This window comes from Oncorhynchus masou, chromosome 30 (genome assembly GCF_036934945.1).
Source record: "Oncorhynchus masou masou isolate Uvic2021 chromosome 30, UVic_Omas_1.1, whole genome shotgun sequence".
NCBI lineage: Eukaryota > Metazoa > Chordata > Actinopteri > Salmoniformes > Salmonidae > Oncorhynchus > Oncorhynchus masou.
In genome coordinates this window covers 52,946,352-52,962,673 of record NC_088241.1, presented here as the reverse complement: position 1 = coordinate 52,962,673, position 16,322 = coordinate 52,946,352, and positions in this window count along the sequence as shown.

Sequence of the window (16,322 nt, the reverse complement as noted above, 5' to 3'; positions counted from 1 at the left end):
TTGAGGCTGTCACCAGTGGCAGACACACAGATCCACACACACACTGTATGTACACACAGACCTACACACGCACGTAGACACACACACACTGTGTGTACACACAGACCTACACACGCACGTAGACACACACACACTGTGTGTACACACAGACCTACACACGCACGTAGACACACACACACACTGTGTGTACACACAGACCTACACACGCACGTAGACACACACACACACTGTGTGTACACACAGACCTACACACGCACGTAGACACACACACACTGTGTGTACACACAGACCTACACACGCACGTAGACACACACACACTGTGTGTACACACAGACCTACACACGCACGTAGACACACACACACTGTGTGTACACACAGACCTACACACGCACGTAGACACACACACACTGTATGTACACACAGACCTACACACGCACGTAGACACACACACACACGCAGGCAGAAACATGCGCAGACACACACACTCGTAAAGGTATGTCTAGTCGGTTTCTGAAAAGGTCTAAAAACACACCGTCTTACAGGGGGTGTATTATTGCATTACCCCTCAGACTTCAATAGGGGATGAAAATACAGCCCCATGCATCCCACTACACTTGAGAAGATTATGAGAGGGAGGTGTTTGCCACCCTAAACGTTTCTGCTAAAATGTAATTTTCACAAAACATAATGCTTCTATTGTAGAGGGGTCGAGTGAGTGAGACACACACACACGAGAGAAGATAGAATATGACACACGAGACAGAGGTGGATGAGAGAAGAGAAGATGAAAGGAGGAGAGAGGGAAGGCTTTGATAGGCTATGAATAGACTGGTGGTGAGAAGAGACTAAACGTGTTGTCAGTACACATCTGCGATTAGACAAACCTGTCGGAGGATAGAAGGACAGCTTCTGACTTCTCTCCCCCTCTTTCTTTCTCTTTCCACTGGCCTTAGTTTTGTCTAGGTCTCTGCTCCTCTCTCTCTCCCTTCTCCTCCTCTCTCTCTCCCTTCTCCTCCTCTCTCTCTCCCTTCTCCTCCTCTCTCTCTCCCTTCTCCTCCTCTCTCTTTTGGATCCCAGGAAGATTAGCTGATGTTATGGCGTCAGCTAATGGGTATCCTAATAAAAATTCTAATTTAAATTCTCTCTCTATATGTCCATAACTTTTAATGCTAGCAATCAATTGACCTCTATTGTCAGATAATCCGTGACCATGCTTAATTCATTTAGCCCTACTCAGAGTGTTTCATTTGACTTTGTCCCCTATTTCTACAATGACAGACCACCAAAATGTAGGACTTCTCTACTCTCAATAGACTCACTTCATCTCAATCTCTTCACTAGGAATAGAGCTCTGTGTATTTTTCAGACTTCTTTTTTAACCTGTAATAACTGTTCAAACTTCTGCCTTTAAAATGGAAGACATAGGTTTCATTAATAAAGGATGTTTTAGTGTCTGTATTTCAGCCCGACAGAGACGAACAAATGTTGTTTGGAGCGAATATGAATGTGCTCCTGATTCAATGCTAATGAAATTGTCAAAAAAAATGCAATTTTCTCTCTCTCATTAATGAACCTCTAAGACTCCTGTCTTTCCTTCCTTCCTCCATTTTAGTCCTCCTTTCGGCTGAAAGATACTGTCTTATTGAAACACGTTCCCTCCTCTCCCCATTTCCCTTCTCCCTCCATCCTTCTTCTCCTTCCTTACCCCCTCTTCCCCTAGTCCCCTTCCCTCTCTTACCTCAGTCTTCCTTCTCCTACCCCTATAACTGAAAGAGAGAAAGAAAGAAAAAAGAGATTAAAAAAAAGAAAAAAAGAGAGCGAGAGAGAGATTTAATAGTCCTATGAGAGATGGATAGATCTGAGGAAGGAAAGGTACATTGTAATGTCATTACCACAGAGGGGGAATCTCCTATGGATCTATAAGGGGACTTCATCACTTTTTATGGCCTGTTCAGGAATCTAATGAATATAATATAGTGCTCTATTACAGGCATGGAAGATGATAGGAATAGAGCTGCTGCTGATTCACCTACCAGCACCAGGCTGATCATCAGGTTTCATTTGATTTCACTGTTCACTGTTCATCTGGTATTTACATCAACATTAAATTATGTATGATAATATTGATGATAATGATCCATGTCATAATGCATAAAAGTAATTAAATTGCCATTGAATATTATAATTTTTCATTGAAACAATCCCTGAATCATAGATTTATTGAAATACACATTGTTCTGTAATTTGTTATGCCTAGTGTTCTTTGAATTCTTTGAAATAATGTCCTAGCTTGTGTTAATGTCCTAGTAAATAAATAGCAGGTAAAAGTGTGCCTCAGCAGGGCAGTAAAACCAAGTGTTTTCCAGAAGTCAGTCTTGATAGTGAGAGACTGAAAACACAAATATTAACTGGGAACATTATTAGCGGTAGTTGGCAACAAGGAAACATTTTGTTCCTCAGTACAAGGTCAGAGGAGATCCATAATTGTCTAAAGTTCCTTTCTGACGAGCAGTTTGTACAATTATACCAATTTCAAATGTCAGATTTATAAGCAATTTCAGAGGGACAGCTTTCGGAGGGAAAAGAGTTGGCTATCCTAATTTAAAAATGCATTAAAACAATAATGATACTCTGCTTGTCAGAGAATAGTGTGTGCACGCACACACACACACACACACACACACACACACACACACACACACACACACACACACACACACACACACACACACACACACACAAAGAGGTGTTCCCACAGATAGCAGAGTCAATGTTCCTAATCTGAAGCAGACCTCATCTGGGTCCCATTATAAAGATTCAACCCCCATCTTAAGAATGTCTACATTTCATAAATATTATCAGTGTGTCTTTGTGGAAAACTCATCTGTACGAGAGCCAGGCCAGAGAGCATTCATCAGGCCACATCAGCACATAATTAAAAATCACAACATCATACAGTACACACCATAATATACTGCTCTCCGCTTTGGCCAACTGCAGATCCACATCATTACATGAGCTAGTCAGTGGGACTGGCTGTACTGTGGGGTTTTAAAGAGCAGGAGCAAAGACAATTAGACTGAATGAATAACAACTTAAAAGTGGGTCAAGAAATCTTCAATAAACAAAAGTTTAATGAAGTTAAAGCAAAGAGGCAAATTCTCTCCGCTTCAAATCTGTCGTTCATCCTCCACTCAGCATGCGTTTCCCCAGGGGAACAGAAAGTGAAGGCTGGGCAGATCAAACATACATGCTATGTCTACATGTTTCTCTTTCAGGATGAGACCAGAGAGATGGAGGGAAACAGATAAACCGTTGACTTTCGCTCAACTCTGGTTTTAAACATCTGCATTGATTCCTGCTAGGAAGAAAAAGATGACAGGAATAACTTTAAATTCCCGAAAGAAGAAAAGGTATATAGAAAAAAGGAAAAAGTTAAGTACTTCCTGAAACTTATTTCTTTGCGAGCTCTGGTTCCTCTCTCTCTCTCTCTCTCTCTCTCTCTCTCTCTCTCTCCCTTCATTTCTCTCTTTGAGTTAGAGAGAACGTAATAGTAATGAAATGACCCTGCGAGGCGAACGGCAGCCCTCACCTGATAACTTGTTCCTGACTGCCTTTCAAGCGGCTGTCAAGCAATTTCCCTTGAAACCCTGCTTTGTTTTTTAGGTATGGAGGGAGGGGTGCGCTTTGACACCCCTGCCTTACTCCCAGAGGGGGCGCAGACGACAAGCTTTCAGACAGTGAAACGTGAGAGGCAGGGGGAAATGGAGGCGGTTGGTTGGGTGACGAGTGTACTAGACATCTCACAGATGACAATCCTACTAATTGAAATGACAGATTATTTTAATGTGCAGAAAGTCATTAAAAATCCCAGCTATGCTTTTCCCCCTCAGTCTGCCTGTCTGTCTGTTTTCTTTTACCGGAATATCTTGTGGCTTCTGAGAGAGATGGAGAATCTGCATTTAAAAGTAGATGATGTTGCCTCTTATTTCTGCAAACTGATTATTCTTAAATCATGTAGGGAGATGACCTAGCTGGAGATGTTATTTGGGCTCTATGTGTTACCTCTACAAGATGGTGAGTTAGTAAACCTCTGTTGATGGTGTGTGGACATCTAGCAGTGGCTGCCTACATGAATCATTAGCTCTCCCTTCCCAGACTCTGGGAGGTAAACCAGGTGAATTCTGAGCAGCTCTGGGATATTGTCTTCCTTACTGACAGAATCCTAAACATCCACCTCATTCTAAATTCTAGAAATAATCTCATTATTAGGGGCCGAGCAGAGAACACACACACTGCATGCTGATAGGCTGATATTTGGCGGGGTGGAATGTCTCCTGGTTAGCCTTGTGGCACATTGAGATGGTAAGCACCGACCGGGGACGTACTGTTTCCATTTTCCCCTCTCCTCCTTCTCCATCCCTCTCCTCCTCCTCCATCCCTCTCCTCCTCCACCATCCCTCTCCTCCTCCACCATCCCTCTCTCCCTCTCCTCCTCCACCATCCCTCTCTCCTTCTCCTCCCCCCATCCCTCTCCTCCACCACCATCCCCCTCCCCCCATCCCTCTCCTCCTCCACCATCCCCATCCCTCTCTCTCTCCCTCTCCTCCTGCCCCATCCCTCTCTCTCTCTCCCTCCCCCCATCCCTCTCTCACTCTCCTCCTCCACCATCCCTCTCTCTCTCCCTCCCCCATCCCTCTCCTCCTCCACCATCTCTCTCCCTCCCTCCCCCATCCCTCTCCTCCTCCACCATCCATCCCTCTCTCCCTCCCTCCCCCATCCCTGGGCACATCGCACGCGGCATGGCAGATATGTATATAGACAACAGACGTTTTTATTAAGAGAAATAGCTGCCATATTAAGGTAGAGTATGGCTGACACACAGGCAGGAAACTGACACTATATGACACCATTCTTCAATCCTGTGGCAGCCATGTGTTCAATGTAATATTCCTGGGAGGGTGACAGAGAGAAAGCGAGAGATACAGAAAGAGAGAGAAATGGAGAAAGTGCGAGATCAATATGTATGATGGGATAGTGGAGACAACTGTGGGTTTGTAATTACCATCTCTGTATGAGGAACTGGGCCCTCAATAGGACTGTTTGTGGACATACAGGTGTGTGTGTTTACCTGCGACATCACTCTGGAGTGAAAGCTCTCTATGGCGACATGGCTTACACGTTATCAGACAGTGTACTGTACATAAAGATTACAGCCCTACCAAGTTTTAATGTAGTCTAGTATCGGACGATGGCCAGACAGGAGGGATGCTTTATCAATACTAATATTCTTAATTATGATAATCATCAATAAGATGCTTATTTAAAAGTATCTTATATTGTTTTTTTGTCTGATATAGAATACAGGGAGTAAGTCAAGCAGAGAGATGCTATCCCTTCACTGAGACATAGAGGGCGCTGTTAGCCACAATCGATCTATCCAAACAGTGCTGCTCCATTGGCCTGCAGTTTCCCCTCGTTAACTGGCCAATTCACCACAATCACACTAATTAAAAAGAACAACCTAATTAACGAGAGGGAATGTATTTTATAATTCTGTAATATTACCACGATGATACTGGGCTTGTAAACGATTAGCGATAAAAGGGGAAAGCATAAATTAATGTCAGTGGGTAATTAAAAAGAGAAAGATAAACAGAAGTGGGGATGTAAAGGACTTTATAGTTTGAAGTAGATATTGTTCCCATGTCAAACATGGAATTTGAGCCATGAACCCTTTGAAGACTAAGCTTGAGAGGAAATTCGTTCAGAAATGGAACATGGCCCAGTAACCTCAGAGACAAACATTTAAAGGTCCAGTGCAGTAAAAAAAGGGATTTTCCTACTTTATATACACTGCTCAAAAAAAATAAATGGAACACTAAAATAACACATCCTAGATCTGAATGAATGAAATATTCTTATTTAAATACATTTTTCTATACATAGTTGAATGTGCCGACAACAAAATCACACAAAAATTATCAATGGAAATCAAATTTATCAACCCATGGAGGTCTGGATTTAGAGTCACACTTAAAATTAAAGTGGAAAACCACACTACAGGCTGATCCAACTTTGATGTAATGTCCAAATCAAAATGAGGCTCAGTAGTGTGTGTGGCCTCCCCGTGCCTGTATGACCTCCCTACAACGCCTGGGCATGCTCCTGATGAGGTGGCGGATGGTCTCCTGAGGGATCTCTTCCCAGACCTGGTCTAAAGCATCCGCCAACTCCTGGACAGTCTGTGGTGCAACAGTCTGTTGGTGGATGGAGCGAGACATGATGTCCCAGATGTGTTCAATTGAATTCAGGTCTGGGGAACGGGCAGGCAAGTCCATAGCATCAATGCCTTCCTCTTGCAGGAACTGCTGACACATTCCAGCCACATGAGGTCTAGCATTGTCTTGCATTAGGAGGAACCCAGGGCCAACCGCACCAGCATATGGTCTCACAAGGGGTCTGAGGATCTCATCTCGGTACCTAATGGCAGTCAGGCTACCTCTGGCGAGGACATGGAGGGATGTGCGGCCCCCAAAGAAATGCCACCCCACACCATGACTGACCCACCGCCAAACCGGTCATGCTGGAGGATGTTGCAGGTAGCAGAACATTCTTCACGGCGTATCCAGACTGTCACGTCTGTCACATGTGCTCAGTGTGAACCTGCTTTCATCTGGGAAGAGCACAGGGCACCAGTGGCGAATTTGCCAATCTTGGTGTTCTCTGGCAAATGCCAAACGTCCTGCACGGTGTTGGGCTGTAAGCACAACCCCCACCTGTAGACGTCGGGCCCTCATACCATCCTCATGGAGTCTGTTTCTGACCGTTTGAGCAGACACATGCACATTTGTGGCCTGCTGGAGGTCATTTTGCAGGGCTCTGGCAGTGCTCCTCCTGCTCCTCCTTGCACAAAAGCGGAGGTAGCGGTCCTGCTGCTGGGTTGTTGCCCTCCTCCACGTCTCCTGATGTACTGGCCTGTCTCCTGGTAGCGCCTCCATGCTCTGGACACTACGCTGACAGACACAGCAAACCTTCTTGCCACAGCTCGCATTGATGTGCCATCCTGGATTAGCTGCACTACCTGAGCCACTTGTGTGGGTTGTAGACTCCGTCTCATGCTACCACTAGAATGAAAGCACCGCCAGCATTCAAAAGTGACCAAAACATCAGCCAGTTAGCATAGGAACTGAGAAGTGGTCTGTGGTCACCACCTGCAGAACCACTCCTTTATTGGGGGTGTCTTGCTAATTGCCTAAAATTTCAACCTGTCTATTCCATTTGCACAACAGCATGTGAAATTTATTGTCAATCAGTGTTGCTTCCTAAGTGGCCAGTTTGATTTCAGAGAAGTGTGATTGACTTGGAGTTACATTGTGTTGTTTAAGTGTTCCCTTTATTTTTTTGAGCAGTGTATATACATATTTCTACACTATGCTGTTGGAATAATACTGTGAAATTGTTAAAATTATGATAATGCCCTTTTAGTGTCAGATGTTTGAAAAATCAGTTAAAGAGATTCTCTGGTACTTTGTATATTTTTTAGCCAGTAGTTGAAAGCAACGCTCATGAGCCAAAAGTGGTCCCCGAAAATGGTATAGTACGTCACATATCTGCACCGTCTCATTGCTCTCTCTCTCGCTCTGCTGTGTGTGCATCTTCCTAGATGTCATTCAAATAGCGAAGGGCTGAAGTTCACTGGCTGAAACTCGAATGGTAGTGGGCCGACCCATGTGGGATAAAATGCAGGGGAAACTGTCCCTTTCAAACTAGGGATTTCATAGAAAATCAGTAATTCTGCTCATAGGTTATACATGTACAGACTGACAGTCAGCCCAAAGTGGGAAGTAAAAAAAATACTTACTAGTAGCCAAAGTTCCGGAGCATGTCTTTAATAGACCAATAAGAGAGTTCCAAACCACTCTGCCAATAACAGGTCGTTTTCAGTTTTCTCCTCCCCACTCAGACACCTCGGAGACAGTCCTAGCTAAAGTCTTGCTTGAGAAATTGCCCTTTGCTGAGAAACCATTTTGGTTTATTTTAGACAATTTCAATTGAAAACAATCACAGTAAGGTAGATAATTGTTACCCCAAAATTATTTGATATTTAGATAAAAATGGCTGCATTGGACCTTTAAAACAAAGCATTATTTATTTGTAACATAATATCTGAACGGAACTGACAAAGCGAAGGGATCAATGCCGTTATCTCGCTTTCCAACCAAGGTGCATGAATTGAGGAGCAGACTGAAGTAGAGAGGAGTTTCAGCAACATTTGGAGGACAATATTATTAAATAAAAAAGCTTCTTTATTGATACAAGTTGAACCAACAAATTGTCTTTAAGCCTTCATCAGGGTTTTTCTCTGACAGTGCTCATCAGAGTAACTCTCAGACAGTGTTAAGAAGAAATATCAAATGTAAACAGTATGCGAATGCTAGTTTACCCTTTCAGCGTGTATTCATAAATCACAACGGTTCAAAATGTTCTCAGTGTCTCCGCCATACCTCGCATTGTATGTGTGTGCGCCGGTGAGCTAGACTCAGTTAGAATCAGTGAGCAACCATTCTGCTAACATTAACCATTAGGACAAAGACTAACAAGAAATCCTAACATACTCATAGCTGACTCTACTCAAACTCATATGGTTGACAAACCCAGCTGACAAGTTCAGCCCCAAGTCTTTTCCCACCACCCCACAACATTTGCATAACTTCATGCATATTGTATGTCCTAGCAGTACATATGTAAGTGCTGGTCACATTTAATTTGAGTACTTTGTAAAATGTAGCATTTGTTTTAATAAATTATTCTGTTACTACAGAATCCAAGCATGTCTTAGGCAAATGCAACATCTCAGAATTAGCAGGAAATATTCTGTGGTGTTCATGTCCTTTGTTAAAAATGCAATATAACATGCATGTGTTGCCATGATTACAATCACTATTTCATAAAGCTACTTCATTAAATTCATCCTTACAGGGGACCAGCTTTAATCTCACACATTCTGTCTCTCTCTCTCTCTCACACACACACACACACACACACACACACACACACACACACACACACACACACACACACACACACACACACACTACAAGAGGCCTTCCTCCCTTGGTAGGAGGTAGCATAAACCAAAGAGTGAAGGGCTGGTTTCCTGGACACTAACAGAGCCTACTAACAGGCTCCACTACACACCCATCTCTAACTGCTGCATGGGGAAGAGACAGAGGGAAAGAGGGGCAGGAGGGGGATAGGGGAAGAGAGAGGAACAGAGAGAGACAGAGGGAAAGAGGGGCAGGAGGGGGATAGGGGAAGAGAGAGGAACAGAGAGAGACAGAGGGAAAGGGGGCAGGAGGGGGATAGGTGAAAAGAGAGAGGAACAGAGAGAGACAGAGGGAAAGAGGGGCAGGAGGGGGATAGGGGAAGAGAGAGGAACAGAGAGAGACAGAGGGAAAGAGGGGCAGGAGGGGGATAGGGGAAGAGAGAGGAACAGAGAGAGAGAGAGGGAAAGGGGGGCAGGAGGGGGATAGGGGAAAAGAGAGAGGAACAGAGAGAGACAGAGGGAAAAAGGGGTGCAGGAGGGGGATAGGGGAAGAGAGAGGAACAGAGAGAGACGGAGGGAAAGAGGGACAGGAGTGGGATAGGGGAAGAGAGAGGAACAGAGAGAGACAGAGGGAAAGAGGGGTTAGGAGTGGGATAGGGGAAGAGAGAGGAACAGAGAGAGACAGAGGGAAAGGGGGCAGGAGGGGGATAGGGGAAAAGAGAGAGGAACAGAGAGAGAGAGGGAAAGAGGGGAAGGAGGGGGATAGGGGAAGAGAGAGGAACAGAGAGAGACAGGACGATTGAGAGATGCCTAAAAGCAACCACAACTTTGAACCACATAACCTGATTGTGGTTCTGATAATTAGTTCTGATAGCTCTGTCCTTAAGGAGCCTACACATTTGGAGCCTACACATTTGGTATGTTTTGGTACTTATTTAAAATAAATGAATAATATAAAAGTACACTAAGTATAATACAATATATGAAACGCGCGGGCACGCACGCACCAACACACACACCCAACGCACGCATGCACACACACACATGCGCACAAGCACGCACCATACATGAATGTCACCAGCCAACACTCAACAAACACACACTCAAACAGAAAAACAATTTGTTTAATCATAAAGTGCATTTGCATAAAGGCAGAAGCACACATAAATGAATGTATAATGGCACAGGTTAATGCATAATGTAGCATTCCCCTGGGTCGGTAAATAAAGTGCCTTTTAGAAATGAGAAAGACAGACAAAGAGAGAGAAAGAGAGAGGGGGAGAGAGGGAGCATAAAAAACATTTTGCAAGACAATGTGGCAAAACAGAGGTAGCTTGATAAATAAATAAAATAGATAAATAAATGGGAAAGGTAGAAGCCTAATAAAGACCTGCTTAGTTTATTTTCTTCATCTGCCTATTAACACCAAAGGGTTTGTGATTCACAGAACCTTGACAGGGCCACTACTAGTGACAAACTCAGAGCTTAGACTTACATCCCCTGAGAATGCCTCTCTCCCATCCCCCTTTCTCCTCTCCCTCCCACCGATCTCTTTCTCTCCCTCTCCCCATTCCCTCACTCCTGTACCAGACATCAGAGAGACAATAAGCAGAGATGCTGCATTAGTAGGTGTGAGATGTGTCATCCCCAGTCTGGTCCAGTCTGTATGGGAACAGACTCTCTCAGATCCAGTTTAGTTGAATTCTTCCACACCCTCATGGAGGATCTCCTTGCTTGTCACTTAACAAGCCAGCAAAGTGAAGAACAATAATTGCATTTGTAAATGAATAACACTACATGACAACTTTCCCTGACAGTTTGGGTGGTTTTCACCCTCTCCACATTTGATACGGTTGATCTTTATTCCTGTTCTCATCGTTGTTGTGTTGTGGTGTTAAGTACTGCTGGATGAAGCTCAACGATGTTTTGTTTGCTTTGACTTACAACTGAACATGAAGTAGATAACTGTCGTACTGAACATGATACTCACCCAGGACGAGTGAATGAACAAAACGAAGGAAAGGAACACGACCTTCTTAGAAAGAGGATGATGTGTTCTGTTGTATTCTGGTGATGACACACCAGTGGCATACACTACCAGTCTACCCAATGAGGCTTAAAGTTTGAAGATGTTGATGCTACACATTTCTGTCTTCAGCCTGAAGACACACAGAGAGTGGTTGTGGTAGTATCTAAATCATGTGTGATATGCCATGATAAACACACCAGAGTCTCTTCCCTGCGCTTCCCCCTACAAACCCACATCTAAAACCACGCTAATGTATTCAAACAGCAACACTAACAAATGGAAATATACATTAGGGACCACGATACATCCTTAGAATACATTCAGAAAGCTGACAATGTCTATTTCCATCTGAACTGTTATGCTGTTCTCTCTGTGCGTGTGGCTGTCAGATGAGATGGGAGCGTTTTGCCTCAATATGTCAGACCTGATTACAGATTCTGTGTTTACGTGGTCAGTATAATGCTGCCGCCTGTGTGTGTCTTTCATCGCTTGCGTGGCTGTCACACCAAGACGTGACACACATCAGTGAGGCTTCGCTGATGATGACAGTGTGCAGACCTCCATTTTGTCATCCAGCGAGTGGAGATTACCTTCAGCGCCATCTTGTATACTATATATGGTAATGAATTGAGAGAGATGGAGAGAGAGAGAGAGAGAGAGAGAGAGAGAGAGAGAGAGAGGAAATGGTAGAGGGGTATTGGGGTTCTTTCTGATAAATGGGACAGACGGGAGAAGGTTTGGGGTTCGGGGGCTGCAAAAAGGAAACATTCTCTGACTTGTATAAAAAGGGAAGATAGGAGATGTGGGTGTGGGGACGTCTGTTTTTGAATAAAACAAGGGGGACATGGAGGGGGTTTAGGGGGTGGAGGTAAAGAAGAAATATTGACCCTCTGAATTTTAATATGTTTTTTGAAAATGAAGGAGGGGGGATGGGATGGGCTTGAAGGTGGGAGTACCAGGGTGATGTAGGGAAATAGACTATCTCACATTTTCAATTTCAAACAAGGACACCAGGCAACAATCCTCTGTCACCAGTCTCTCACCCTCTACCCTCAGCAGGGTCAGGAAGGACAAGACACCTGGCAGACAAATTGTGGTGTGTGTGTGTGTGTGTGTGTGTGTGTGTGTGTGTGTGTGTGTGTGTGTGTGTGTGTGTGTGTGTGTGTGTGTGTGTGTGTGTGTGTGGCTGGTATAATTCCTACAGTCATAAGTAACAGGACTTCCCTCAGACGTCGTTAACAGAAGTTTCATTGAATTATTTCTCTAATATGGAGAATGAAGGTCTGTGGCATCTCTGTCCCTTCACCCTTCCTCCTCCCCCTTCTTCCTCCATCTCTCTGTCCGTTCATCACCCCTCCTTCCTCCTCCCCCTTCTTCCTCCATCTCTCTGTCCGTTCATCACCCCTCCTTCCTCCTCCCCCTTCTTCCTCCATCTCTCTGTCCGTTCATCACCCCTCCTTCCTCCTCCCCCTTCTTCCTCCACCTCTCTGTCCGTTCATCACCCCTCCTTCCTCCTCCCCCTTCTTCCTCCACCTCTCTGTCCGTTCATCACCCCTCCTTCCTCCTCCCCCTTCTTCCTCCACCTCTCTGTCCGTTCATCACCCCTCCTTCCTCTCCTCATCCCCTTTTCCCCTGAAAGCCCAATCTGTCAAGGTTGAATAAAATGGTGGCTGTGTGTGGCAGTGTCTGGGGTCCCAGGGAGAGAGGAGGTGATGGTGACTTTAACCTTCATCTCTCCCCTCTCTTCTCCCCCTCCTCCTCCTCTCCCTCCTTCCCTCTCTTTCTTTGATGTGTGTAGAGTCGATGGGTAATCAGCCTCCATCAGGCCAGGCCTCATTTCCCCTCACACTGCCCCATTAGGGACACACACACACAGGTTCTGGAGCATGCTGATAAGAACAATAATCTTACCCTGGCATACATTCTGTTCCTCTATCCCTCTGCTCTTCCCTCCCTCTATTCTCTCTGTCCTCTTCCACCTCTGGCTTGTCACCTCCTTCTATGTCTACCGTTCTTTCCCTCTATCTCTTTATGAGTCAGACAAACAAGGAGATAGTCAGTGAAAAAGGGAGACAGTCAGAGAAACAGAGAGACAGTCAGAGAAACTGAGACGCATCCAGAGAAACTGGGAGAAAGTCGGAGAAATCGGGAGACAGTCAGAGAAACCGGGAAAAAGCCAGAGAAACAGAGACACTAACAGAGAAACAGAGAGACAGTCAGAGAAACAGAGAGACAGTCAGAGAAACAGAGAGACAGTCAGAGAAACCGAGAGACAGTAGGAGAAACAGAGACAGTCAGAGATACCGAGAGAAACCGAGAGACAGTCAGAGAAACAGAGAGATAGTCAGAGAAACAGAGAGACAGTCAGAGAAACCGAGAGACCGTCAGAGAAACCGAGGCCGTCAGAGAAACCGAGACCGTCAGAGAAACAGAGAGAAACAGAGAGACAGTCAGAGAAACCGAGAGACCGTCAGAGAAACCGAGACCGTCAGAGAAACCGAGAGACAGTCGGAGAAAAAGAGAGACAGTCAGAGAAACAGAGAGACAGTCGGAGAAACAGAGAGACAGTCAGAGAAACCGAGAGACAGTCAGAGAAACCGAGAGACAGTCAGAGAAACAGAGAGACAGTCAGAGAAACCGAGAGACCGTCAGAGGAACCGAGAGACCGTCAGAGAAACCGAGAGACAGTCAGAGAAACAGAGAGACAGTCAGAGAAACAGAGAGACAGTCAGAGAAACTGAGAGACAGTCAGAGAAACAGAGAGACAGTCAGAGAAACCGAGAGACAGTAGGAGAAACAGAGACAGTCAGAGATACCGAGAGAAACCGAGAGACAGTCAGAGAAACAGAGAGATAGTCAGAGAAACAGAGAGACAGTCAGAGAAACCGAGAGACCGTCAGAGAAACCGAGGCCGTCAGAGAAACCGAGACCGTCAGAGAAACAGAGAGAAACAGAGAGACAGTCAGAGAAACCGAGAGACCGTCAGAGAAACCGAGACCGTCAGAGAAACCGAGAGACAGTCGGAGAAAAAGAGAGACAGTCAGAGAAACAGAGAGACAGTCGGAGAAACAGAGAGACAGTCAGAGAAACCGAGAGACAGTCAGAGAAACCGAGAGACAGTCAGAGAAACAGAGAGACAGTCAGAGAAACCGAGAGACCGTCAGAGGAACCGAGAGACCGTCAGAGAAACCGAGAGACAGTCAGAGAAACAGAGAGACAGTCAGAGAAACAGAGAGACAGTCAGAGAAACTGAGAGACAGTCAGAGAAACAGAGAGACAGTCAGAAAACCGAGAGACAGTCAGAGAAACAGAGAGACAGTCAGAGAAACCGAGAGACAGTCAGAGAAACCGAGAGACAGTCAGAGAAACAGAGAGACAGTCAGAAAACCGAGAGACAGTCAGAGAAACAGAGATAAACCGAGAGACAGTCAGAGAAACCGAGGGACAGTCAGAGAAACAGAGAGACAGTCAGAGAAGCAGAGAGACGGTCAGAGAAACTGAGAGACGGTCAGAGAAACCGAGAGACAGTCAGAGAAACCGAGAGACAGTCAGAGGGACAGTCAAAGAAACAGAGAGACAGTCGGAGAAACAGAGAGACAGTCAGAGAAACAGAGAGACAGTCAGACAAACAGAGAGCCAGTCAGACAAACAGAGAGACAGTCAGACAAACAGAGAGCCAGTCAGACAAACAGAGAGCCAGTCAGACAAACAGAGAGCCAGTCAGACAAACAGAGAGCCAGTCAGACAAACAGAGAGACAGTCAGACAAACAGAGAGCCAGTCAGACAAACAGAGAGCCAGTCAGACAAACAGAGAGCAAGTCAGACAAACAAAGACAGTCAGACAAACAGAGACAGTCAGACAAACAAAGACAGTCAGACAAACAAAGACAGTCAGACAAACAAAGACAGTCAGACAAACAAACGGAGAGCCAGTCAGACAAACAAAGACAGTCAGACAGACCATCAGACAAATTGAGAGACAGTCAGACAAACAGAGAGACAGACAGACAAACATAACGAAAGACAGACAAACAGAACAGAGAGACAGACAAACAGAACAGAGAGAGACAGACAAACAGGGAGACAGACAGACAGTCAGATAAACAGTCCCTCTGTCAGACAAACAAAGACAGTCAGACAAACAAAGACAGTCAGACAAACAAAGACAGTCAGACAAACAAAGACAGTCAGACAAACAAATGGAGAGTCAGTCAGACAAACAAAGACAGTCGGACAGACCATCAGACAAATTGAGAGACAGTCAGACAAACAGAGAGACAGACAGACAAACATAACAAAAGACAGACAAACAGAACAGAGAGACAGACAGACAAACAGGGAGACAGACAGACAGTCAGATAAACAGTCCCTCTGTCAGACAAACGGAGAGCCAGTCAGACAAACAAAGACAGTCGGACAGACCATCAGACAAATTGAGAGACAGTCAGACAAACAGAGACACAGACAGACAAACAGAACGACAGACAGACAAACAGAACGTCAGACAGACAAACAGAACAGAGAGACAGACAAACAGAACAGAGAGACAGACAGACAAACAGAGAGACAGACAGACAAACAGAACGACAGACAGACAAACAGGGAGACAGACAGACAGTCAGATAAACAGTCCCTCTGTCAGACAAACGGAGAGCCAGTCAGACAAACAAAGACAGTCGGACAGACCATCAGACAAATTGAGAGACAGTCAGACAAACAGAACAGAGAGACAGACAAACAGAACAGAGAGACAGACAGACAAACAGGGAGACAGACAGACAGTCAGATAAACAGTCCCTCTGTCCTCATTAACAGTCCCAACAGATCCACATGGGCATCAGAAAAATTGACTGTTTATGCCCTTCCAGTCTCAAGGAGTCAATTTAACACACACACACACACACACACACACACACACACACACACACACACACACACACACACACACACACACACACACACACACACACACACACACACACACACACACACACACACACACACACACACACATACGTTGACTATTATTCACATCCATTCTCATTTCCTGATCATTTCCCATTGGCCATTATGTTTCGAATAACAAGGAGTGTTCAGTATCTGCTACTCAGCTTATTGCTTCCAGTCCTCTACTGAGATGGTCCCCTAAGAGAACAGACAATATACATCAGCTAGTGTCCCCTGTATGAGGGGAAACCTTTATAGCCACTTCTGGTCAAAAATGGTGTACTATAAAGGACTAG